This window comes from Coenobita brevimanus, chromosome 62, assembly GCF_032717465.1.
Source record: "Coenobita brevimanus isolate Jiangsu-jjx chromosome 62, ASM3271746v2, whole genome shotgun sequence".
NCBI classification, from domain to species: Eukaryota; Metazoa; Arthropoda; class Malacostraca; order Decapoda; family Coenobitidae; genus Coenobita; species Coenobita brevimanus.
This window is the reverse complement of record NC_137015.1, coordinates 25,579,417-25,588,149: the sequence shown is the minus strand read 5'-3', so window position 1 is coordinate 25,588,149 and position 8,733 is coordinate 25,579,417. Positions and strand designations below refer to the sequence as shown.

Here is an 8,733-nt window from a genome sequence, read left to right as displayed (position 1 = left end):
TTTTCAAGTTTGTAAGGACTTTAGTTAAGAGTTTGTAAATTACTGATAACAAATTAATGGGTCGATAGTTACGGTACTAAGATCTTTTGATTCACCTTTTTGTAAGGCAAAATATATGTTGAGCTGCACCATTTTTTTTTTTTTTTTTTTTTTTACCCTGAGTAACTAAGTGGGCAAGCCTATTTTTGTTCTTCTGGATCTGACAGTAAATCTGCTACAATTCCATCATCTCCTGGTACCTTCCCCTCTTTTCATACTTTTAAAAGAAAGTGTTTACATCATCTGGTGTTACATTATTGCTGAGCGTAGTTTATCGTAGTAAGTTCGTTGTTACCGCTTGCCACCAATGTCGATGGCGTAGTTTATCGTACTTGGTTCATTATTACCGCTTGCCACCAGTCTTGATAGTGTGGTCGCAGGTACTTGTAGGGAGATAGTGAGGTCGGTTGTAGATCGTTGGAGCACTGCCAGAATAAAGTCGTGAGACGTAGTATGGCTTGAACTTATCGCTGCATATTACACTGTGTGTTGTCGGCTAGAGTGAATAGGGGGAGGCGGTGGCTGAATCGGTAGAGAGGCGGCCTGCAGTCCTAATGGACCCAGGATCGAATCCCGGCTGGGGCAGGGAACAGTTCAAGGATTTCAATTTCCTAAGAAGCAGACTTTCCTGATCTACCAGATGATCAGCAGACATATCGTAAAAGTACCCCCGCTAATACCAGTACATCAGTCCTGTATGAGACAGCCCTAGCATGTATTCAATTTGGACGGTGGGTGTTAGCGCCGAAGTGGTGACATGTGGAGGTGTAGGAGGACTACTGGGCCTTGGGATAGGTGATTGCCCCCAAGAAATAGGCCCTGAGCCTTTGCCCAGAGTCGCACACGTGAAAAAAAAAAAAAAGTATCTTTCTCTCTCTCTCTCTCTCTTCTCTTCTCTTTGTGTATCAGCGAGGTGAGTTAGAGGACACTTGGAATACGGAGTTTATTGTACAGTTATATCGAGTAGTTAGTTACAGCGTAACGTAGTGTGACGGCAAAGCCTTCTAGCTGACGCTCGTATTATCGGGCCTTCTCTCCAACCCCTTCTAATCTGAAGGGAATCTCTCCGACATTATATACAGCTTGGAGAGGATGTGTTGTGTCATGTAGTGTCTGGTAGATTTCCATTCACGTGGACTAACCGACTAGGGCTGGTTATCCCACGTGTTTGAATATGTCATGAAATTCTTGGTCGTGTGGACTAAAAATAGATTATTTGAGATACATCCTATGTTAAGAATTCTTGATGAACTAGGACGACAAAACTGTGGATATACAGTACATTATGTGGATTGACATTACTAGTGAGAAGCTGTGTATGTCTCAGGCAGACACTGCATCCTGTACATTGGGTTATGAGATATGCATTAATGTCTACAACATTAGTTTTTTTTTTCCTTTCTTTTTTATGTGACCAACTCTGGGCATAGGCTTCACAGTCTGCTTCCAAGGCCCAGTAGTCCTGCATACCATACACCGCAAGTGTCACCACTTCGCCACTAACACGCACCGTCCTTATCGAATACATGCTGGGGATGTTTCATACCGGACTGGTGTAGCCTATTGGTATTAGCAGGGATACTTTTACATGTAGGCGAGTCTTTTGGTATATCAGTAAAGTCTTCTTTTATGACATTCAAATCCTTAAACTGTTCCCTGCCCCAGCAGAGATTTGAACCTGCATCCATTAGGACTGCAGGCTACCTCTTCACCGAGAGGTGGCGTTTGGCACAATTGTCTTTTTTAACTCTCCTAACCATCTCATCTCTGCATTTAATGACTTCATCATTTTTTTTCTTTCATTGATATAATATGTTGCCTTCCTAGTGTCATCGTATTTCGGACATGTTTCAGACTTTTTTTCCTTTTTGATAACCTCTTTGATTTGATCCATGTTTCTCTTTCTTTTTTCTTCTCTCTGTCTCTTGTTGATCAGCTTATTTAGTTCCGCTCCTTCTGTTTTATCTTTCATTGTTTTTACTTTCATCTCCTGTCTTCTCTTCATCAGCTTGAGTGTCCTTTTTTTTAATAATTGTTGGCTTCGGTTGTACTAACTTGCCCTACTATCTCTGAAAATTCTCATTACACTTGTTAGCCTGTCATTCAAATCATGAATATCACACTTGGGGTAACTTAGAGCCTAAAATCTGTTCATTATTTATAACTAGAAGGCTACTTTGTTTTCGCTTACTTTTATTGGGCATGCCTTCATATTTTTAACCATCTTTTTTTTTTGCATCTGGAACTAAATCGGGATGTGCAATCCACCATTCTATGGTCACTTCCTATATTTACTTTGATAATTTCATTCTTCGGTTCACCATTAGGACTTCTCCAGGTCCATTTTCTCCCAATTCAGTTGCGACAGACTGTGTTCATTATCCTCATGTTACACATTGCATCAAAATTTACCACTGTTTCACCTCTGTCATTCCTTTCTCCCTCTCCGAATTTTCCCATACTTGCTTCATTTATCGAATTGCCACTTTTGCATTGGAGTCTCCCATGACTACAAGATATGTGGTCTTTTCTTTTTCCATAACCTGGGAGATGTCGTCACCGAATGTTTCTATTTCTTCATTTGAGCTTTGAGAAGTCAGTACATATACCTGTATCACTTTCAGGGTGTAACATTTGCATAGTCTAAATACAGTCTATGCTACTCTCTCAGATACACTGCTGAATTTAACCATGTTTTCTGCAAGATTTCTGTTAATTACAAATCCTACCCCACTAACTCTTTCATTTTGGTTTCCTCTGTAGTAAAATAGGTGGTTGCTGACTTGGACTTGAATTAATTTTTCTCTTTTGCTGTGGATCTCACTCAGACCTACAATATCCCAAATAATGTTTTCTATTTCGTTTATCAAGTTATCAAGTTTGTTATCTTCCGCAAGGCTTCTTACATTTGATGTGTTGATCTTTGTATACTCGTGTGTGTGTGTGTGTGTGTGTGTGTGTGTATATATATATATATATATATATATATATATATATATATATATATATATATATATATATATATATATATATATATATATATATATATATATAAAGGGCGCATCTCTTCGTTCACAGATACCATCATACATGGTGCTGACCGTGGGACCCCATAGATATGTAAGGCTCCGCGGGGCATCACTTTTGTGCTTCTGTGTTATATTGAATTTGCCCAGGCTTTCAAGTGGTGTCTTGTATCATCTGTCAGTACTGCCAGTATGCAGCTATAGTCAGTGCTGCTAACGTCATTCGTACTCCCATCCATTGTTGACAATTTAGCCATTTTTCCCCTGTCCTTGACTCCCCTTCTTACCTCCCCTCCATTACCCTTTCCTCCTGCCTGCCCAGCCGTGCTACGCTTCGCAAATCCTGCCCGGATTTTTCCACTTATTTCATCCATTGAAATGTGCCCTATGCCCTATTCTTATACAAAATAATATATTAAAAAAAGAGAAAAGGTAATTGATACTGCCATACACCTGGAATGGGCTAATTATCACCTGGCAACACCCCACGTGCACTCGTTTGCAAATTATCCCTGTTTATTTCCCCTTGAAATATGCCGTATGACCTGTTCTCATAATAAAAATATATATAAGAAAGGAAAGGAGAAGCCTAAGTGATGTTAACATTCACCTGGAACTACCTAATTTATTATGTATTGTCTACATTTCCTGCCAATCATTTCACAACATATAAATTAGCAACTGTCACCACGCTGACATTGTCAACCCTTCCCTGCCCATAATCAGCCACATCATTCAGTTTACTGTCGTCTTTTGAGGTGAAACCATGTCGGATTCGCGCCCCTCCATTTCTGCCGCTTCTGAGCCCACTGCAAAGGGCCCTGTGACCTCTACCCCTATTAAACCTCATGTGGGAAGGGGTAAAGAACTAAGTGACTGCTGTGAAACGTGAACTGGCTAATATGTCCATGATAATGATGGACAGTGACTACGATCTTTCTGGCGAAGCGTGTGATGAGCAAGTGGAGGAAATGGTGACAGAAACTCCCAGTACAAGTGCTTCAGTGTCCCAAGTTTGTCCTGGCTCCAAGGGAAAGGGGCCCTTAGTTACTGCAAGTGAGAGTGCATAACATAGTGTGAATAAAATTGAAATGTAAATAATGTAAATAAAATAGAAATGTAAATAGAAATGTAAATAATTACTAATATAAGAATATGCATATAAATACTTGGAGTAATGACAGTGAAAGTGAAAGCTTCGCACTCTATGTTAGTTTACTGAACGAGAAAGTGACTGCCTGGAGTGAAAATAAACTACTGGTAATGAAGGAAACTTGTGGATAAATATTGTATATATAAATAAGTGTAATAAAGTAGTAGGAATATAAAGTGTGAGTGTTTATAATAAATGACAGCGCCACCTCAGAATACCAGCGGGGAACAAGCGAGGGTGGAAAGCTTGTACGCGCTCGTAATTTACATTGCTTTCACAGTGATTTTTTTTTGGAGTATGGTTTCCAAACTACTTGAAATTCTTGGAATAGTGTTTTGTGTTGATAATATCAGACAGTGGTAACCATATTACGGGATATCGGGAAGTGTAATGTGGAGACTTCGTTACCCAAATTCAGAAGTCTCCACAAGTCCCTTGGTAGTCGACGAAGGCTCAGCAAACATCCCAGGAGAAAGCTGAAAGTATGTGCCATAGGCATATTTAATTATAATATTCTAGGACTAATAACGGATTTTTGGTAAATATTTTTAAAAAGTCAGTTGGAGCGCGATTATCTCCACAGGACGGGCATGGCGCACTTCCGACATCCCCGCGGTTAAGGGGATAAACAAACTTAAATGCACGAATATCTACACGTATAATGTAGGAAGCCTTGCAAAAAATTACACACTCGATACCTTAATGACTAAATTGGAAACATTAATGGGGATATTATAGGTCTGAGCGAGATCAACAGAAAAAATATATCAGCTGCAAGACAACAATCCGTACTACATACAGTAGTTTGGCGGAATGAAAGAGTTAACAGTGCAGGATTTCTAATAAACAGAACTCTTGCAGAGATATTATTAGAATAAGTAGTTTGTCTGACAGAATAGAATGTGCTGTAATTAGACTATGCAAAAGATACACCCTAAAAGTAACACAAGTATGTGCACCCACTTCTTAAATCACAGATGAAAAAATATAAATATTCTATGACTACATCTAAATTATGGAAGAAGAGTAGACTTAATATACTATAATCACGGAAGGCTTAATGCAAAAGTTGGCAAATCGAATATCGAGAGAAATTCATGAAAAAATTCGAAGTAAGAAAGGAGTAACACTGGTTAAATGGTGGTAAATTTTCCTGAAATGTATAACATGAAAATGATAAACATATTCCTCCACAAAAGAACAGGGAGAAATATGATGTAGAGAAGCCCAAATAGAGAAACAAAGAATGAAACAGACTTCTTTATAGCAGATGACATGATCACAAATGTAACGGTTATCTTCAAAGTAACTATAGGAAGGGACGATAGAACTATGGGTTGCACATCCAAATTCAATTTCAGAAGTGAAACAAAGACGCTGATTAAAAATAATTAGGTATGCCCAATAAAAGTAAGTGATAACAAAACTGCCTTTCAGTTAGAACTGTTAAACAGATCTGAAGCTCTAAATTCTGCGGAGTGTGACTGATGTTCAGTTGAATAACAGGTTAATAAGTGTTTAGGGAATCAGTGGAGGTTGTAATGAAATCTAATACAACCAGAGCCGACAAGTCAAAACGACCCTCGTGCTCATGAAAAGAGGAGATGAAAGTAAAAGCAAAGGAAGAAACAGAAAGAACAAAATTTATTAAACTTATTAACAGGTGATAAAGAGAAGAAAATCGGAAGAGACACCTGATCATGTCAAAGAAACCATCAAAAAGGAAAAAGTTTTAAACAGGTCTGAAGAAAAATGGTACTAGAAAAGTAACAAATTATATCAGTGGAAGAAAAAAATAATGTTAAGGACATTAACTTCAGTGGCTACATGGTGAAAAGAGCTGCAGAATTATACAAAGAATTGCCAACGGCCATACCACGTTGAGTACACCGCTTCCCGTCCGATCAGCGAAGTTAAGCAACGTTGGGTCTGGTTAGTACTTGGATGGGTGACCGCCTGGGAACACCAGATGCTGTTGGCATAACGTTCTCCCTACGTGTCAAGTGGGGTTGGTGGAAGATTAGTGCCCCTCCCTGTAAAACAATTAACTCTAAGCCCTTGTCCACCCCGTTTGGGATATATGGCGTCTGGCAATGAATGAATGTATTCGTCAGTGCCAGACAAAGTAAATGTTTCTCTTAAAAGCATGAAACGGGAAGGCCCGAGAAGCAGATTTACTGTCGGATGCACCAGTAGAAGTACAAAACAAGCTCACCCACTTATTTACTGTGTTCAAAAAAGAAGAAAATTCCAGAAACATGATGTAATGCAATACTTATTTTGCTTTACAAAAAAGACAGCTGATAAGACCTTAGTAACTATTGACCCATTAGCTCATTACCAGTTATTTACGAACTCTTGACTAAAGTCCTTATGAATAGAACAACAAATTTGGAAGAAATCCAACCTCGTGAGCTGGCAGGATTCCGAGCAGCTATTCAACTACTGATCATCTGCCCACAGTCAGGTAACTGAGAAAATTACAGAATATAATAAATACTGGGCATAGGTTATGTTAATTAAGAAAAAGCTTTCGACTCAGTGGAGAACATAACAATTATAAATTCATTGCGGGAAGAGGCAGTAACTGAGAATATTGTAAAATTGCTCGAAAACATATAAAAGGAAGGAACTTCTACAGTCTGATTACATAAAGACTCGGAAAAAAATAAAACTGAAAAGGAAGTGCGTCAGGTAGATACAATTTCACCAAAATTATTTACAGAATGCCTGGAAATTATCTTCAGAAAGCTAGACTGGGAAAACAAAGAAGTTAACATAGATGAAGAAAACCTAAAGCATTTAAGATTTGCAATTGACATTGTCCTAATTTCAGAATCTGCAGAGACATTGCAAGAAATATTAAATGGCTTAAACAGAGGAAGTCTCAAAGTAGAGCTAAAGATGAACTGCAGTAAACCCAAAATAATGTTTAATGAAATTAGGCCTACACCGAAGAGCGTCGTCAGAATAAATGAGGAAATTCCTGAAGAAGTCAAGGAGTACAATTACTTGGGCTAAATACTAAAGCTAACGAAATACCATGATAGGAAATAAAAGGACGCAATACAATTTGACAGAAAGCTTTTGGTAAACAGAGAGCTATCATGAAATGTAGCTTGCCAATATGCATGAAACGAAAGTATATAAATAGATCTGTAATACCAGCTGTGACGTACGGTTGTGAGACCTGGAAACTGAAAAAAAAAAAAAATCAATGAAAAATCAACTAATCCGTTCTAAAAGAGCAATGGAAACTTCAGTGTTTCGAATATCTTAATAAGACAGGAAAAAATCAGTTTGGGTGAGAAAGCAGACTATTCATTGACATTATAGAACTTATAAAAGAACAGAAATGGATATGGGCAGGTCTTGTAGCAAGAATATGCGATAACCAATGGACCTAGAGCCTGACAAACTGGACTGGAAGAGAACTGGACTGGAAGAGATTGTAGCGCAGCAGAAATGGGTAAGATAGGAGGTGGAGAAATGAGATAGAGAATTTTGCAGTCAAAATGTGGCAGATATTGCCTCAGTCAAGGAATTCATGGAAAAGGTTGGTGGCCTTTGTTCAGCAGCGGACTTGCAATGGCTGATGATGATGATGATGATATACAGTATATATATATAACTTCTATATAATTTATGTGTTGTAGTTGTTTAATATATATATATATATATATATATATATATATATATATATATATATATATATATATATATATATATAAAATGCCCGCTGTGCCCGCCGCCGGACCTCCCACCTCACCACCCCCCACACCACCACCGGGCCGCCACCGCACCACCACCCCAGGAGGACACACCGGTGAGTTTAGTGACCTCAGTCAAGAGGGTCATCAGGACATTACGGTCCTAGGTCCTTATTCCCCACAATTTCCCCAACCCCAGGTGATCAGGGGAAGTAAACTACATTGCGGGCAGAGCAGTGATCGACAGAAGAGGGGTGGGACTGAACCAGACTCAGTCCCAGGTAGCACCGTATTGACGGCTTTGTTACACCCTCTAGGGCAGGAGGCCCAAGGGCAAGAGGCCCAAGGCTACGGCCTAATAAAGAGTGTGAAGGGGAAAGCGACCCCAGGCTCCGGCCTTAACACACCAGAAGGAGAGAGTTGCCCCAGCGCATCGCTCTCTTGCTTTTCTCCCTTTCAGGAGCAACATCCCGTCGCCGGCCCTAAGCCGTGGCGTGAGGGCGACCCCGTTCGTCCGGCAGATGTTCCTGCTAGGATAGATCAGCTACCGGCTACGGCCAGAGTACGGATCAGGGTAAAGAGCCCCTGCTACCATACGTGTAGCACTTCCCTATTACGGAAGCAACACCCCGTCGTCGGCCCTAAGCCGCGGCGTGAGGGCGACCCCGTTCGTCCGGCAGTTGTTCTCCGTACGGGTAGACACTCGGCTCTGGCTGGGGCACGTACCAGGGTAGAGAAGCCCCTGAAGGTAGACTCAATCCGTATTGGAGAGAGTGTGGCCTCTGTGCCCCTCACTCCGGCTTGT

The 8,733-nt window shown here is 40.1% G+C and overlaps 1 non-coding gene across 1 annotated transcript; it reads left to right on the top strand.

Moving 5' to 3' along the window:
• Positions 1-6,080: 6,080 nt before the first annotated feature.
• LOC145404209 (5S ribosomal RNA) lies at positions 6,081-6,199 on the top strand. The gene has a single exon (XR_013898141.1). It is a non-coding gene; the product is annotated as a 5S ribosomal RNA (ribosomal RNA).
• The last annotated feature ends 2,534 nt before the right edge of the window (positions 6,200-8,733 follow it).